The 19,262-nt window shown below is 37.7% G+C and overlaps 1 long non-coding RNA gene across 2 annotated transcripts in view; it reads left to right on the forward strand.

Moving 5' to 3' along the window:
* Positions 1-19,262, forward strand: part of LOC147917286 (uncharacterized) — a 190,921-nt gene that overhangs the window by 107,985 nt on the left and 63,674 nt on the right. For both annotated transcript variants that reach the window (XR_015551971.1, XR_015551970.1), the window contains one exon: positions 17,490-17,630. This is a non-coding gene — a long non-coding RNA (uncharacterized LOC147917286). The remainder of the gene's footprint in view (positions 1-17,489; positions 17,631-19,262) is intronic.

Raw genomic sequence — 19,262 nt, forward strand, 5'->3', positions numbered from 1 at the left:
GCGTGTATAATTAAATATTTATTAGGAGAATTAATATATTTAAATTTGTTTAAAATTAAGCTGACCATTAATGGCTTTGCTCATCAGAAGAGACTTTACATGTTATTCTACAGCTTTAAAACATTTTAATGGCCCATAAAATTGCTCCCTAGATCCTAGCAGTTTTCAGATTTTGAAATTATAGCTGAAGACACTGTTAATCATTTCTAAATTACCAAATGGTCACTATTGACCTCTAAATTGTCTAGTTGATCTTTACATTTGAGAAAAATGATAAATATGACTTCCCCAGATGTAGATTACATACAAGGCAGGTATACTTTATGCACTTGTGTATACATTTAAGACATAGATTGCTGTAGAATGAAAACCAACTGCACTGTCTCTCTATGGATATATTTGAATATAAGTCTATGTATTTAGCTAACTTTGAGGGAAGACACCAAAAGATTTTACCATTGTAAAACTGTAAAGTTGATTACAATAATGGTATTATTCAAGTGTTTCCCAATAAAAATAGATTTTTATCATTTCCAAAATATTTATATATATTTCTATTTTACTTAATGTGTCTATTTAGGAACAGATGTTTAATTATGCATTCCTACCACTAAAATGTGGTAGAACAGTAGGCCTTTGAATAGACCTGATCACTTAGAGATTAAATGTCAATTAAGACTATTTATCTAAACTCAAATTATTCTATCAAACACTTTCTAGCTATGAGTCAAAATGGAAGAACTGTAAAAAAAAGACAGTGATTGTAAAAAGATGTTATGGCCTCTGTACATGAACATAAAGTAATATATTCTGAACTCTCAGGTTGAAGGGGATGATACTCTTGGATCATGATTTTCCAATACATTTAAATATACCAACAGCACTGTGCAGTCTGCATTAGCTGAGCTTCCGATCTGGGTAGGTCCATGCTGAAATCAGGGTAATTCTAACATTTACTTTTAGGGACATTTCTATGACTTTTAAAAATCAGACGAAATATACATTATTTTATTTGGCTAACGTATTTACTTTGAAAATTCCATTATTTTTTTTATAACTCCTTTAAATTCAGCTGACTAAACATTGTAAAATGCCAGTTATGTGCAAAATAATGTGCTTTGTGCAGTGGACGATACAAAGATTGTCAGACGTGGACCTTATCTTTAGGAGTTTAATCAAGGGGGACAGACAGGCAAAAACTTAATCATGAAATGCAGATGTGCTATAAAAGGGTGCAAAGTCTGTTAGGAACAAAGCAGAGGCAGAGAGTAATTCTTCTGGTTGAGTGAAGGCAGAGTGGCTTCAGGGAAATAGCAGCATTTGAGGTAGATAAAGATTTTGACACGGGAAGAGGTGGTGGTGAACACATTCCATGAATACGAAGTCTTTTCATATGAACTCTAAAAGTCTTTTAGAGATGAAGCGGGGGCACATAGTGTAGAGATTAATAAGAATCTGGGCTCGTATACAAGCAATTTCTGTTTGTGTGACCTTAGTTCCAATATCTACTATTGAGCTTCTTTCTATGATTTCTTTAAATCACAGTAAGTACACATTGTTTTACTTGGCTTACTAATGTCTCTAAGCCTCCTCTTCTCATATACAAAATAGAGCTGAAGCACTTAGTAAGGATCACACAGAAGCAGACTGCCATTATTAACTCACAGCCTGGGCCTTACACTCCTACCAAGGGCTCGCCTACCATTCCTTGCAGGCATGACTCAGTAAGGCAGGGGCAACTTTTAGTTCAGTTGTTAGCACCATGGGGGTGGCTGAAATTGGAGTCTCACAGCTTGAGACCCTCACACCTTGAGATCTGAGCTGAATACAGCCCAAGCTTCCAAATCCAGGATTTTTCCCTCACCAACTCTTCTCCCCTAACTGGCTGTGGTATACTAGTGAGTCAGTAGATGAAGATGTATTGAAGGTAGAACCCACTCTGACCCTGAAAAGATATACTTTGAGCCTATCCACTTTCTCCTTGGGCTGGAGATGTGCTCCATTTACAATAGCGTATTTTAATTCAGCTGTTTTTTAAACATGTCTTTTATCTTGTTGTAGCATCCACACCCTCTCTTAACTTAGCCCAAGGAGCCCAACATTTTTATGTAAATACAGCTGTTAACCTACAACTGTAAATACCCATTAGGCTATTACAGTACTAATTGAATTTAATTTCTTATGAATGAGATACTCTGGGTATAAAAATTGAAATAATTTCTATAGAGTTGGGCACGTGTAGCCAGATTCTTTGATCTTGGTCAGCTGCCACTTCCCTGGTCCTTTAATCCTCACAATTTTAGGTCCATAAAGGGTCAGTAATCTTTGAGAAATTTTCTGTACAATCTATTGTTAATTGTGTTATTAAATTTCTCACATAAACAACCATTACATTATAAAAACAATTGTTTCAATGACAAAAGAAGGGGTTTCAGTCTTATAATCATTACATTTTTTTCCACTGTAATGCCTTTAATAATAAACTATTTTTATCTCTAGACTTGAATTTTGTTATTGCCATCTAAAAATACTACTTTGGTTCGTCAAAACTGACAAAACACACACGAATGCTTCTTCATTCATCCTTCATATCACTTCTCAGAAGTTTCTTGGTTTTCTTGATCATCTTTGAATTCGACCTTACAATTCTGCTTATAGCTCAGTTCATCACAGACAAAGATAAACAAAGAATAAAAAAGTTGTTGCCAAAAGAGCAGTCCACAGTCAAACAAAGCAGTAGTATGTTCTTGATTTCAGGAAATATATTTTGCTACTTAGGTGGGGCTAGATCCAGATGGGAAAAACTGTAGCATTCAAATCTTGGTATATGTAAGAATCATTAGGGTGTTTGTCAAACATGTAGATTCCTGGCTTCATCCCTAACATATCCGATACAGTAGATTTGGGTGGGAAGCAGGAGTCTGCATTTTAATTTTTCGTGACTTCCTCAGATGCTTGTAGTACAGTTGGTTTGCAGAACACTTTGAGGAAAAAAATGCCAAAGTGGCTATTCATAATTAATTAGCCCCTTTATAACCAGTTTGAGTTTTTACTTAAATTAATGTTATAGGAGAAGAGCAATGTTGACTTTTATGACTTATAATGCAGATCTAAATCTGTATTTCAGTAAAACACTTAAGTGCCCACAGTGTCCTGTGATTTGTCCTTTCAATGACTTTATGAACCAATCAGAAGCCCTTGAAGATTTCCAATAGGCTGTGGACCACACTTTAAGAATCATTTTTCTCAGCTATCTTAAAATTATGGCAGAATGCCCAGAAACTGATATTTAACAATCATGGAAATATATCTACTTGAAATCTCACAAGTAAAAACAACTTTGCAAGCCAGTTCCCACTTCAGTATTTGGCACTGGATAAAAGTTTCACATCCACATTGGAGATCCACATTTAAAGACAGAGCCACTTCAGTATTCATGTTAATTTCATTTACCTAAAAATAACAGCAAAAGAATGTGCAGCTGATGTTGATCCCTGGCAGCATTTGGTTTGTTTGCGCTCTGTCTTAGCTGTGCCCATTATGTCTACAGCGTTTGGAGATACTTAGAGGAGCCACAAAGATTACAATCTAATTATAGAGAGGTATAAAAACAAGAATCTCTGCAAACAAATACTGAAATATTTTAAAGTCAACAAAAGCTATAATTGCTCAAATTTAAAAGCAGTAAGTGAGTAAGCAAATACATATAAAATTATAAAATAATCTGACCTGAGGTGATTTCTGTTTCATTTTTATATTCTTAAAATTTTTTTATTGCCGTATAATTGACATATAATAAACTGTACAAATTTAAAGTATATAATTGTATAAGTTTTGACATATGTGTACACCTGTGACACTACCACCACAATTGAAGTGATGAACATATCCATCATTTCTATAAGTTTCTTTGTGCCGTTTTGTAATTTCTCCCCCTCCTCCCTGTCCTCTGTTCATTCTCAAGCAACCACTAATCTGCTTTCTGTCTCTACACTTCAGTTTATATTTCCTAAAATTTTATATAAATAGAATCATACACTATGCACTCTTTTTTTGTCTGACTTCTTTTATATAGCATAATTACGTTGAGATTCATCCATGTTGGTGTATATATCACTTGTCTGTAGTAGTACACTTTGATTTCTCTTATCCCATCCTTTGTGCTAGTCTTGTCATATAGTTTAATTTTACATGTTATAAAATCGATTATTTTTACATTATTTTTATTTTTATTTAAACAATTATCTGCTACAGAGATTTAAATGATAAGAAAAAGGTATAATTTACCCATTTCCGGATTTTTAAAATTTCCTTTGAGTCTTCCTAGTTGACCCATAGATTATTTAGAAGTGTGTGGTTTAGTTTCCAAGTGTTTAAAGATTTTTCTGTCATCTTTCTGTTATTGATTTCTAGTTTTACTCCATTGTGGTTGGAGAATGTACTCTGCATTATTTCAATTCTTTTACACTTGAGGATCAGAATATGGTCTATCTTGTTATGTATTCCATGGAATCTTGAAAAGCATATGTAATCTGCTCTTGTTGAGTGTAGTGTTCTATAAATGTTGATTAGATCCTGTTGGTTGGTGTTGTTGAATTCTTCTATATCCCTGCTGATTTTCTGTGTAGCTGCTCTATCAATTGTTGAGAGAGAGGTGTTGAAGTATTCATTGTGGATTTGTCTATTTCTCCTTTTGATTTTATCAGTTTTGGTTCATATATTTTGTAGTGCTGTTGTTTGACGCATACACATTTAAGATTGCTATGTCTTCTTGGTAGATTGACCCTTTTATCATTATGTAATATTCCCCTTTGGGCCTGGTGATTTTTTTTTCTCTGAAGTGTACTCTATTTGATATTAATGTTGCCATTCTTGCTTTCTTTTTATTAATGTTTACATGACATATTTTTTTCTATTCTCTTACTTCCAGCCTATGTTATTATGTTTGTAGTGAGTTTCTTGTAGACATCATATAGTTGCGTGATTGTTTAAAAATCTGCTTTGCCAATCTGTCTTTTAATTAATGTATTTAGACCATATAAATTTAGTGTAATTATTGATATGTTAGGGCTTAAGCCTGCTATTTTATATTTTGTTTTTTGTTTGTTCTGTTTTATTTCTCTGCTTTCTTTTTCCTGCCTTTTGGTTGGTTACTAAAACATTTCTTAGAATTTTCTTTTGATTTATTTATGTTTTGAATGCATCTCTTTTTCTGGTTTTTTTGGTGGTTGTTCTCTCTCTCTCTCTCTCTCTCTATATATATATATATACACACACATATATCTTATTGCAGTCTACTAGTGCTGTTATTTTATTATTTTGAGTGAAGTACAGAAATCTTACCTTCCTTTATGCCCCTCCACCTTCCTCCATTTGTCATATAATTGTCTTAAATATTTCCTCTATATAGATTTAAAACCACATCAGACAGTGTTGTGATTTATGCTTCAACCGTGAAGCATACTTTATAAAACTCAAGAGGAGAAGCAAAACCTCTTGTATTTACCCATATTTTTGCTTATCATGTTCTTTCTTCCTTCTTGATGTTCCAAGCTTCCTTCTTTTATTGTTTCCTTTTGTTTAGTGAATTTCCTTTAGTCATTCTTTTAGGATAGATCTGCTGGTGACAAATTATCTTAGTTTTTCTTCATCTGAGAATGCCTTGATTTTACCTTCTTTCCTGTAGGATACTCATCCTTGGTATAAGATTCTAGGTTTACAGGTATTTTCTTTCAGCACTTTAAAAATATTGTACCACTTCCTTCTGGCATCCATGGTTTCTGATGAGAAATCCGCTGTCATTTCAATAGATTTCCCCCATAGATAAGATGTCATTTTTCTCTGGCTGCTTTCGGGAGTTCTTATCTTTAGTTTTCAGGAGTATAATTATGATGTGTCTTGGCATGGATTGGTTTTATCTTGTTTGGGGTTCACTCTGCTTCTTGAATCCGTATGTTCATGTGTTTTGCCAAATTTCATAAGTTTTCAGCCATTTTTTTTAAGTGCTTTTTCAGCCTCACCCTCTTTCTTCTCTACTTCTGGGATTCAATGACAAGAATGTTAGATCTTTTGTTATAGTCAGTCTCACAAGTCACCGAGTCTCTCTTCATTTTTATTTTTTAGTCTTTTTTTCTCTGTTGTTCAGAGTGGGTAATTTCAATTGTTCTATCTTCCAGTTCATGGCTTCTTTCCTGTGTTCACTCCTTTCTGCCATTGAGCCCATTTACTGAGCTTTTATTTAAATTATTGTATTTTTCAGTTCTAAATTTCTATTGGGTTCTTCTCTATATCTTCTACTTCTTTGATGAAACTTTCTATTTTTTTGATGAAGCTTTCTATTTTTTCATTTGTTTCAAGTGTGTTCTTAATTGCTCTTAGAAAAAGCATTTTATCAGAGCTGCTTTAAAATCTTTACCAGATAATTTTAACATCTCTGTAATCTCAATGGTGGCATCTATTAATTGTCTCTTTTCATTCAGTTTGAGATTTTCCTGGTTCTTGATATGATGAGTGATTTTTCAGTGGAAACCTAGATATGTTCATATTATGTTATTAGACTTTGGATCTTATTTGTACTTTCTGTTTTAGGTAGCTTTCTTTGACATTACTTGGGCAGGGAAAGGGCAACACTGCTTCATTAGGGTGGGGATAGGAGTTTTAGCTTCCTGCCTGGTCTCTGGTGACACCACAGGGGGCGGGAAGACTTGTTACTGGTTGGTGGGGATGAAAGACCTGGCTCCCTTCCTGGCCTTCTCTGACACCACCCTAACAAGAGTGTTGTGGTGCCCCATTAGGGCCTCACAAAGGTGGAAACATAGGCTCCCCCCTGGCTCTTTGCTGATGTGGATGGAGTGGGGTTGCAGTTCTTGTCTGTGATATCTGGCTGGAGTAGAGAGGTTGTTGTCTAAAGTTTTCTGTCTTGCTAAGCTGCCCCTTTCATGGTCCTTTGGCTAGGCAGAAGAGACTTCTGTTGAGGATTTTTTTTGTCTGCAGATTTTGGTGTTTTTGGCTTGTACACTTGTTCAGAACCAAGTCTGGGATATATGAGGAAAAAAGAAAAGCCAGGGAACTCACCACCATATTGTTCCTTGGGTCCTGAGTTCCGTAGCTGGTCTGCCTTCTTCTCTCTGCCTGTCAGAGTCTTCTTATGTTTGTTTTATATATAACATCCAGGGTTTTTAGTTGTATTTAGCAGGCGGAAATGGGAAAAGTCTGGGTCAGTTTTGATTAGTTGCTTTTTTCTTATTGTTATGAGTCATATTTTCCTGCTTCTTTGTATACCTGATAATTTTTTATTGGATGCCAGACTTTATTTTTATCTTGTTAGTTGCTGGATATTTTGTATTCCTCTAGATATTCTTAAACTTTCTTCTGGGACTCGCTTAAATTACTTGGAAACAGCTTTAGCCTTTTGGGTCTTGCTTTTAAGATATTTTAGGCAGGACCAGAGCAGTGCTCAGTCTCGGGCTAATTATCTACCACTATTGAAGAAAGACTCTTTTGTGTATTCTACCCATTGCCCCATAAATCTTCATTTTTCCCCATTCTGGATCATGGGAACAGGCACCATTCCCAGTCCTGTGTAAGCACTGGGCACTATTCTCTCTTATTCTTTTGGTTGTTCCTTTCCCCAGCCTTGAACAGTTTCTTACATGCGTGTACAGATAGTAGTGAGTTGAATACTGCAAGGGACCCTCTGTTGATCCCCAAAGTTCTGTCTCTAAGCACCTCTCTTCTATCTGGTACTCTGACTTGCATACTCTAGCCATCTTGGTCTCCCTGGCCTCTCAGCTCTATATTCACAACTCAGGGATTCTTCTGGGGTCTTCCTGGGTTTCCCCTCCCTGTACCACAGCCTGGAAACTCTCCCAAGGCAATAAGCTGTGGCAATCACAGGGCTTATCTTGTTTTTTTTCCCACCTCTGTGGGATCACTATTTTTCATTGACTAATATTATAGTGAAAACTGTTGTTTTGTATATTTTTTGGTTATTTAAGGTGGGAGGGTAAATCTTGTCCCTGTTACTCCTTTATGGCCAAAAGCTCAATATCTGTTTTTGACATCTGCAAAATGTGTGACTGGAATAAATCATCTCTCAGCCTGCCTCTCACTCGATTATCCAATGATTCTATAGTTTGAAATTCAAGTCTACAAAGTGGATAAAGTCACTGCTCTCTCTTCCTATATGTGGAACACTTAGTCACAGGATAGACTTTTAAAAACTTACACTTAAATAGACTTGCTAAGTGCTAGTTACTTTTCTAAATCCACAATCCCTTATCTGCCACCTGTGGAGCCAGTTTTATATTTTCCTATTTTAGGAATGTGTATATACCAAATGTAACTTTATAACCCAAGCTGAGTCTGAGGCAGCACTCTGTGATCAGATACATTCATATTTCTGTAGCAAAAAATATGACTATTAATACTCAGTAGGATAAATAATGATTATACATAGCCTAATTTCAGTTTTGGTCAAGTTTTGCTGCCAAATGAGTTTGTCAGATCTTTAGGTTTTTAGTTATTTGGTTTGAGAGTTTGTGATGAGGGATTATGTACATGTACTAACTTATTTAATCCTCACAATCAACCTTTGAAATAGGCAGTATACTTATGACCATTTTACAAATGAAAGAATGAAGCTAGAGAGTTAAGTAACTTGCCCAAAGTCAACAGCCAGCAAGGGGTAGATCTAGGATTCAAATCCAGATATCTTGGCCTCAGTTTCCAGGGTCTTATCCATTGTACTTTACGGCCCTTCTCAAGAGGCCTCCAGCCAGGGAAATACAGGAAGTCAAGCCTGACCCTCAGTACTCTTCATGGCAAAGGGCTACTTGGGGACTAGGTTGATCTTCACCAGGAGGCACTCTCTGTGCTACCATGATCTAAGGATGCATTTGTACTTGGCTTGGATCCCAGGTAGACTCTCGCCTATGTTATGGAAGCTCCTAGATTTCCTGCATGTATACATCAGGGTGCTTGGGGGCCTATTATGATTGGAACCTGAGTCTGATGTCATCTGAGTTCTATGTCTGGCACATCAGATTACCTAGTAGTTGTCTAACATGGAAGGTTAGATATTTTAGGATGGGTTTTTATTGTATCGATATTTGAAAGTTGGTGTCTGATTGTCTTAGCTAAAGGCCCTGTTTGTTGTTACTGATGTCCCAAGGTGCCCCAGGATCCTCTTTAGAGTCTTCAAATCTACTTTTGGTTGTACAAGTTGTGCCCTGCATAGAACTCATGACTAAGAGGGTAACTGGGGGCCAGAATGGAGTCTTTGTCCCACTCCACAAATCCTGTGTCTGCCCAGCCTAATGCACTGTATTAGGGCTGCAACTGCTGAGAGGAAGGGGTGCCTTGTTCTAGGGCATACACAAGAGGTCCATGGACTACATGTGGTTCTGTCCCTTGTGGACTGAATTGTGCCCCCCCATTCATATGTTGAAGTCCCAACCCCCAATGTGACTACATTTGGAAATAGACCCTCTATGGAGGTAAGTAAGGTTAAATGAAGTCATAAGGGTGGGGCCCTGGTATGATAGAACTGGTGTCCTTATAAGAAGAGGAGGAGACATCAGAGCTTGTTCTCTCTCCAGGCACACACAGAGGAGAGGCCATGTGAGGACACAGTGAGAAGGTAGCTGTCTACAAACCAGGAAGAGAGTCCTCACCAGAAATCTAATTTTCTGGCACCATGATCATGGACTTCTAGGACCTAAAACTCTGCAAAAATAAATGTCTGTTGTTTAAGTCACCCAGTCTGTGTTATTTTGTTATGGCAGCCCAGGGAGACTAATATACCTAGCTACCATAGGGAGGCAAGGTAGAATGACCCTGGAAGGGAGTCTGCCAAACATCTATAGACTGAATACCTAGCACACATAAATGTGGCAAGCTGAGGTAGTGCTTAAAATTACCCTGACTTTTCCTTATTAATACATTGTACTAATTATTTAAGCTCGATTTTATGCCTCCTTCTTTTATTCTAGTTTTCTCAAAAAGTGAGGTAAACAACAAGCTGGCTCTTACACGTTGTATTCCTGGAGGTCTATCTTCTGCACAAGCTCTAGTATTATGCCTAATCCACGTGTAATACTACACATTATTAGTTACTGAAGAGAGAAGTAGAGAAAATGTGGACACAGTTAAAATCAATTTACCTTTGGAGGACTATTTGGATTTGCATTTAATATGTTAGGGGAAAAGGGATCTTTATTCATCTTTCAACATTTTTAATCAGGTAACAGGGCATAATGTCCCTTTGTCTTCATCTCTGCTAAGAAAACTTTAGTTTAGATGCTCGTTTTTATAGCAACTGTTTTGCCATAATTTTATCTTTAGAATCTACTTTCATTTAAATCTGTTCTTTTAAAATTTATTTAACAAAAATTTATTTCCTTTTGGTTCTTCCTTTCTATCCTTCTTAGAGGAATAAAAAAGAAAAAAACCTTTTTAAATCCCTTACAATAGGAAAATGTTAACCCTATATTCTATCCCCAAAGAACACATCACCTTATCATACAAATACAAGGGTTTCTCTCCACCAGTGGGATTGTATATAATGTTAGACCTATCAGAAGAGTCGGACGGTGATGGCATATGGGATGCGTTATTGTGGTGTTTTCGCGCGTTATTGTGGTGTTTTCGCCATCTTTTTCAGGTAGAACTATAATTCTCTACCAAGTGTTTATTTTAGAATCTTCTGGGAGGTTCTTGATAGAAATGCAGATTTGTGGGCTGGTCAAAGGCCTGCAGGCTTAGATAAGAGTCCAAGAATCACTGATTTAAGACACAAATGCTGGGAAGGCAGGTGCTGTTTCTTTACCATTCCTCACAGAGCCTTCATTCTGGAAACAATGCTATATGCATGAGATAGTTGATGAAGAAATGTTGTTGTTTGAATTTCCTTTTATTACACTAATGTTAGATAAGTTCGAGCTATTTTTGTTTTATGAATAAAACATTTTCTTTACTTTCAGGCTGAGTTTTAGAGATCTGTTAACTTCCTCCTGAATAATTAGTGCAGGAAAATATCCTTTATCAGTTTGCCATTATTGACAATGACAAAGAAATTTGCCTTTCAATACTGAATTATCACAGTATGTGGAAGTGTTTGGAGGGCGGGGAACAAACCGTTTTCTCTTCCAGACAACAATGCCTTGCCATAACCTTGACGTGATGCACATTAATTTTACATTATACCCAGGAGTCAAGGAGAAAATTAAAGCTTCTGCTATTATCTCCCCATAAGGGCTGATAACCTTCTGGCAGGAGGCTCAGGCATGCCAAGACGGCGCCTATCTCATCCATCTCATAATGATTTAGTAACCAGAATGCCAACACTTGGACTCGCTAACACATTCACCTCTCTGGCTTCCATTTTAATGAGCATTTATTTAGCCTTTGGTTAGAAAACATTTCAGTAAGATCAGATTCTATAAAATCTATAAAATCCGATTCTAACCTAAACTGTATGATTTTTCTTTTTATACAATTCCACACGTGTCTAGATTTGATTTTAACCTAGGAAGCATACAGTATTAGGAAACTGAGAAATTGTAATGGCCAGACTTCTAAGACTAAGACTAAATAAATCAACTTCATGAAATAGAAAAATTGAGTAGCCTATGCTTCATTGTTTCACCAGCCAAAATGTCTGTAGCTAAAAATGAAGTAAAATAGGCAATTTGGACACTCAAATCTAAGCCCAGATATTTGCTGAAAAGGAGTAACAGATACGTGGTAATGGGAAATAGTTAATATTTTACAGGAACCCACCCAAAATAGCAGTTAAGAAGATTATAACATTATGCAGTTTTTCACCAATTATTCAAATAACAAAGCTTTCTTTGAATATCTGTTAGTAAAAGTGCAATATGAAGTGTCAAGGATTTCTGAATGGACCATGGCACTTTACACTAAGAGGCTAATAACAACCTCACAGAATAAAAAGGAAGTTAAAAAATATAGATATAAAAAAACTTGTGTATCTACTCATTCCAGTTTCCAGAGTTAACATGTTATAACAGCATTCCTTTTGTCTAGTTTTTTGGTGGTTGTATGCTTCTATTATAAACACATACTGAATTATTTTGTAATCCATCCAAAGGCAACACATTATCAACATGGCAAAAGTTTGGGCCAAGTTTGTATGCAGTTAGCCTGAGAACGGACAGAATGTGCTCCACGAGAAGAAACAGAGATGTTCATCCCCTCAAAATGGATTTTAGCTTTTGTATAGTTCTAAGAGACACTTCTTAAAATAGAATTCTTCTGCTTCTTTTTTTAAACTGATGAGGTTGTTTGTGTCTATATTGGATGTGCCAGATGGAAAGGTTTGCTCATTAGAGGCAGCTGTTTTAGCAAATTACCTCACTACAACATAATGACAGAGTTACAACAGACGATTGAAGAAAATCCTTTCTCTTCCCAGTGAGATCATGAAAACTAGAAACAATTTCAATGAGATTTTTGATTTACTTTGGAAATGGTTCCGTTGGACACATGGGTGATAAGATGAGGTATTTTTTGTTCATATTTCATTCAATATTTATATATAACAGCATAAATATAGAATATAGCTTTACAATTTGATTTCTCTTTCAACTAATGGATTCATTATCTTTGGCAGATGATCTCATTAGTTCCTTAAGTATGCATGATTCTACTGGGGAAGATTTCTCCCTTTATATCATCCCATTTAAAATACATGTATGCCTTACACAAGATCATAGATCTCCCTTTCACATTGGAGCCCCACAATTATAGCGTTACTCTTGAGCTTCTTATAAGGAAGAGATTTCCCACTCAGGGATTCCTTGCCTAGCAAAATTCCTTTAGTTCTTCAGATAAAATTTCCTCAATAGAATGCAACACTTATCCTGAATTTCCAGTGTTGCACACAGAATTTTAACAAGAATGTAGAAATAGTATATGTATGTATATGTAGGATATTATAATTTATAAAGTGTTTATATGTATGTGTATCTATTCTCATTTTATTCTCATAATAATCTTTTGAATTAATTATTCCCATTTAACAGAGGTGGAAATTTTGTTATGTTTGATGACTTGTTAGGTCAAAGAAGCTGTTAGGTGGTGAAGCCATTCTATGTAATGTTCAACAAGAGTCAATATCTACCTTTATCTGGAGGCATCCAATTAGAACCATAATATCAGGAAACATCCACCTGAGGTGTGAAGACACTTTTTATTTTTTAAATAACAGACATGCGTGTGCATATTACTGCTGTAAGCACCATGATATGGTGAAGTTGGAGAGTCTACTAGTATGTGGGTAAATTTTCATGCTTATGGTCCATTTTGATTTCCATAACACCTTGTAGGTGTCCATGACTAATATCACATAGTTTAGTGGGAGAGTTGACACCTGGGAACCGTAACTGAACATCACGCACAGCAGGGTTCATTCACATGGCCTTAAGTTCTAAAGCTTGGCTGTAAGAATACGGATTGTCATTCAGGGTTCATTATTATTTCTGTAAGCTCAGTTGTTGTTGGAATAATTTAGATTCTAACTCTGGCTATTTTCTATGATGTCAGTTAGTAGAACTAAAATTTTTAACATCTTATTTTATGAGAAATTAAGTTTATGTGATTTCTCTGCATATATAGAAGCTTCCTTCTTAACATATTTCTCATCAGAGTGGTTTCACCTCCTATATGTGTGTGTGTATATATGTATCAATCTGTGTATACATATATACACACACATATAAATAAATAAATATTTGTAATAGCCAGAAGATTAGAAGCTGAGGGTATTAAAATTCTATTATCCTTTGACTCTCTATTAATAGACCTTAATCTTTTGGGCTCTCATCCAAAGAAATGATGAATGTTCTCCAGAAAATATGGAAACCCTGCCTCAGCAGGCTATCAGGGCATCAGCGCATCAATAAGGAACACTGGCTCACTAAACCTGAAGAAGCAATGAAGGTGGGATGAAGTCAGATGAGTCTCCCATGAGACACAAAGGTTCCCTGCAAATCAGGACAATTTTCATGAGGAAATTCTCACTCGTTCCTGAATGACCTTACTGCTATGTCTCTTCCATGCTTTCACATTCTCTCAAAATATAAGAGAACTGTCAGAGCCCACAATGCTGTGTGAGGAGCCATCCCTAGGGTCATGGTTATCAGTGACAGCAGTGGGACAAAGAGGGAAAGATGGCTTCCAGAGTCAATGGTCACCCTGGTTAAAAAAGGAAGGAAGAGCTCTGCCCCTGCCAGCAAATTCTATTGATGGGACTAAGCAATTTAAGGAGGCTCTACATTCACTCACAACTTAAAGTTTCTAAGCAAATTTTCAAAATGCAAGGCAGATGTACATTCAGTGCACCAAACACTTCATGCTTTCTCTCCTATCTCGATCATTCAGAAAGCAGGTCCATTCTCTTGGTTCCACATTTCTTCAAGGTGTCTTGTACGTGATTTGGATAGCTGGAGGCACCCCTCTGGAGATTTTTGGCTGTGTTTGGTTCTGGGTGTCACATTTAGGCACAAATCAGCAAAGCTGGAAGGGTAAGATAATAGTCTGACATAGTAGACAAGTTAAGGAAGAGTTCTCAAAGTCTAGAGGCAACAGGACACTAAAAAACAGAGTCACATCACAGCTGAAGTTGATTTACTTTTGTCTTATACAAAATGAATGTCTACTAGTTCAGTTTTTGCTTATTTATTAAAATTATTCACAGCAATTATCTGAGTCCTTAATCAAATTTAGTCTGCTCTTGAATATTCAGAAAAGATTCTTCCTGAATAATGCATAGTTTCTCTCATCCTTTTCTTTTTTTCTTAGAAACTCCAATGCATCCAAGCTTCTTTTTTCGCTTGTTGATTTGAGTTTAATACATGGTTTCCTTAGATTTTTTTCTATAGTAGTTCACTATCTTCCTTAATCTTTCAATTTTGTCATCGACAAATTCAACTACTTCTCACCTCATCCATCTTCCAGGTAGTTAATAAATATACCGGAGAATAGTGGTCCTTGTATTGATTGGTCCCAAGGGAGCTTTCCTATTAATCACTTCAGTCTTAAGGTTAGCTATTTATTCTCACTCTGTGTGTTCTTGCCATTAACTGTTCTTCATTGGATGTGCATATTTTAAATATTCATACCATAATAGGTTATTTTTATTATATTCTCAGTGTTTCTCATGAACAGGTATCAAGCACTTGCACGATTTTGATGGATCTTAGAGTCTGAAACTATGCCTGCGCGTAATGAGGCGGTTGGACTGGATGACCTCCTTCCTCTAACATTCTATGATCCATCTTTGTCCCCACTAGAAACCAAACAAGTGCCAGAGTCTGTCAGAGAGAAGAATAATTAGCACATCCATTAACTTCGGTCCTGTTGACACATCTAGACTTAACTCTAATTACTGGTAGATTTCAACTGAGCCTTACTGTCCATAAGAGATTGTTAGCAAATGATAGTATATTTGATTTGACCTACATCGTACGTACTGAGGACTAATACTCAGTCAGCTTTCACACTGCTACTGATAAAAAGCTGAAGGTTCTCAACTAACAGATTAAAAATATGTACACGTGATAGCGATACAAGAATGTAAAATTAAAGCATTTGTTGTTATTTTTGATAAGTCAAAATGTTGGACTTCTATGTAATACTTTACTTTTAAAAGTGTTTATTAAAGTAGTTGATTTGTCATTTTTTAAGAAGGGGTACACCCTAGTATTAGTAACACAAATCTATAGGCTGGCCAAATGTATACATATATATATATATATTTTTTTGCTTTGCATTTTTTATTGATGTCATAATAGTTTATAACATTGTAGATTCCAGTTGTACATTATTATTTGTCAGTCGTCATATAAATGCACCCCTTCACCACTTGTGCCCACTGGCCAAATATATATATTAATAAAAAAATTTAAAACCACTTTTTCCTCATCAATTCCAGAGATAATATATACATTTCTGCCATCACGTGAAATTATGTTGTCACCAGACAGCACAACTGGGTTCCCATAATGGCAATGCCGTGGGCTTTCCCTACAGAGAGGCTTCTGCTGGCTGGGCCCTGGTGTGATAAGAGGCACAAATCTTAAACTGTGTCACCCTGGCCAAGAAACAAAGGGTCTCTCAGCGCCACCTCCCCAAGCAGATGCCAGAGACTGCCAAATTCAAAGTCACTCTTGCCCTCCTCTCTGAAATATAGTGTCCCTTTGAAGGCAGACCCTGCCTCATGCCTTTGCAGCTCTGACTTGTTTATAGTCTGCAGATTATTCTAGTTACTAACAATATCATTTTTGGTAGTTATTAGGAGTAATAAGACACTCTCTCTGTCCTCATCTGCTCATTTTATGACACTAGCTGGCTGGGGCCTTATACTTACACTGCTGTAAAGTTAATAGTATTTGCTGTTATATTGATATTAATAACAATAAGCATCAAGTATTGAGCTTTATGGGCTAAGTGCTTCCGTTCGTTACTGCAATATTCCTAACAACAACCTTATATGCAAAGTATTGTTATTCCCATTACTTGAACTTGGGTACATTGAGGCACAGGAAGGCTTAAAAATTTGTCTAAAGTCTGAAAGTCACCCCTCGGTGGGGCTGGGTCTGGAACTCTCGCCAGTCCGATTGTAAATGTAGGTTCCTGATGCTCCACCAAACCACGTGGGGCATTTCGAAAAAATTCCTATGAGAATAGATGAGTTGCAAAAAGTAGTTGTATTTATTTTCTTCCTTTTTAAAAGTATCATCAGTAAAATAAATAATATTTCACAGAAACTGTTCTAAAATATATCACGCACTCTCATGTGTCATCGAGCAGAGATTTGTCAGGGTCGCCCCCAGGAAGAGCATCACGCCTGCTGGGGAAACCTGGGCTTTGAAGCTGAGCTTACTGACTGCCTTTCTGAGCAAGGATTTAACCTCTCGGAACCTCAATTTACTTATCTGTGGAAACTGGAAACAATATCGGCCACTTTGCGGCACTATTCTGACAAAGTAGTGAGATGATGTGTGTCAAGCACCCAGATGAAAATAACAATTACTCTCCATTATGGTAAACCTGAGCTACAGTGATTATTTCCATTTGCCTTATGGATCCTATTGTTCTTAGAAAGCAATACAAAGAATGGATTTAAGTGTTCTGGTGGCAGAACTGGTCAGATTGAAATATATGGTAGTACTGTTTGTTGAAAGCCATCTGCAGTTGGAGCAGCACCCTGAAGAAGAAGAGGGGGGACCCACTCTGGCATCCACCACCCCTTCAGCCCTGTATAGCCCGCTCTGCCTGGAGCCGGCCGAGGGCTTTCATCCCAGACATTTGGGGCCTCCGGGTCTCCCAGCTAGTGTATCCAAAGCCTGCTGGTCCCAGGACCCCCTTACAGAAGTGGGTCTGTGCTGGAATGAGGGGTGGGGGGCTTTGGGGACTGGATTAGAGCCTCTGCAGCAATTCAGTTCTGGTTTGTCACGCACTTCCAGGTCCATAGCATCACAGCCCAAACCTGCTGCCCAAAGAGGGGGTTGCTGATCATCGTTCACCTTATATAGCCCAGAAAGTGTACCAGAGGGGAGGCGTGGGATCCAGGCTCAGCATTTCTATGATCAGCTGTGTGACCTAGGGTAAGTAACTGTGCCTCACTTTTCTTCTCTATAAAACGGATATAGCAAAATCACTGTGCTGTGAAGAGAATAAATGAGAAACTTGTTACCAGACCAGGTCCATTTTTGCCCACCACCCAGAAAGCCAATCACTGAGACAATAAGATTGCAGAGAGAGGGTTTAATCACAAGGCAGCCAAGTGAGGAAAACGGGAGAACAAGTCTCAAATCTGCCTCCCTGAAAATAGGGACTCAGGGGTACTTATGGAGAAGGGGGCAAGGTGATTGGAGGTGAGGAGAGATGAGGTAATTGACGATCTGCGCAAGCATAGTCAGGCTTCATATCTCTTCGTAGGACACATGTTTACAGAATGGCGGCATTAGTATGCCCTGAGGGTGGGGTTCCAGCCTCTTGCCATCAAAAGGGCCCAGTTGATGGGTTGGTGATCTCAGTCTGGCCTGAAATGGACAAGTGGTTCAGTTCCTGAAAAAAATAGCTCAAACACCCATTACCATGGTAACCCAGGCTCCAGGAAGATGTCATCTATAGGAACCTAGTGGGAGTCAGATAGCATATTGCCCAAACAGCACAGTTAATAATGAATAAGTTTATCGTGCAGATTTAAGTCCCCGCCTTCCATTCTGATAAGTTTCTAGGTAAGGCCATCCCTCCCTTCTTCCTGGTGCAGGGAAGAAGATAGCTTTACAAATGGAGATTTTCTTTACAAATGTAAATATATCTTATAAAGGGTAGCCAGAACTAAGAATGGGCTTAGCACGACCCACCCAGGTATCCTGAGATGTCTATGGTGATGGCCTTTTCTGGGGGCAGGCCTCGCATCCCAAACTCCTTTGGTCAGTTAGTGGGGGTGGGGGTCAAAATGTCATTCAGGCAGAGACGTATTTTGAGTTGGCAGATTCCAATCCCCCATAGTTACGAGCTGCTTAATCATCAACGGCTTTTTGCCAGTTTGAGATTGAGTGTGAAAGCAACTCAAGTACAAGTTACTGTAACAATGCACCCCTTTTCATTGTTCTTGCTTCACCTGATCCATTGAAGATCTTATGAAGTAGTAAATTATTATTATGATATCATCAGCTGTTTTACAGGCTAGGAAATAGGAGCTAAAAGAAATGAAGCTATTTGCTTGGGGTTACATGGCGAGTTAACGCAGGGATGGTTCAACTGTAGTCCTTTTCTGACCCTAGAGGCTGCTGGTGCCCTTGCCAGAGCAGGGAGATCCTCTTGAACCTGCCTTTGCACTCCTAGTAGTCTGGCATGCTCCATGTGCATCTTCCCAGAGCATTTGGTAGCTTTGTGTTGCTAATGCAAGCAGTCCCCTTAGAGAGACGTCTGAGAACTCTCGCTGTGGCCCTCACCCTGGAGCCCTGTGCAATCAGCTCCCCTGATATCTCCCATAAGCAGCGATTAACCTGGGAATAATCACCAGACCCAGGCCTTCTCTTAACTGCTCCATCTCCCCCAGTTACCCTCTTTTCCCCGTTGTGCACACGTTGTGCAAAATTCCAGTTCACTCGCATTTTAGACTCTGGGTAGTGTAACCCAAAGCCTTAAACGCTTAGCTATCTTTGTTCTCCCACAACACCCACCACACCTGCGCCTTCTTTCTGTGTGTGTTCATTTAATTAATG

Source organism: Ceratotherium simum, chromosome 4 (assembly GCF_057802395.1).
Source record: "Ceratotherium simum simum isolate JZ-2026a chromosome 4, ASM5780239v1, whole genome shotgun sequence".
In the NCBI taxonomy this organism is placed as follows: domain Eukaryota; kingdom Metazoa; phylum Chordata; class Mammalia; order Perissodactyla; family Rhinocerotidae; genus Ceratotherium; species Ceratotherium simum.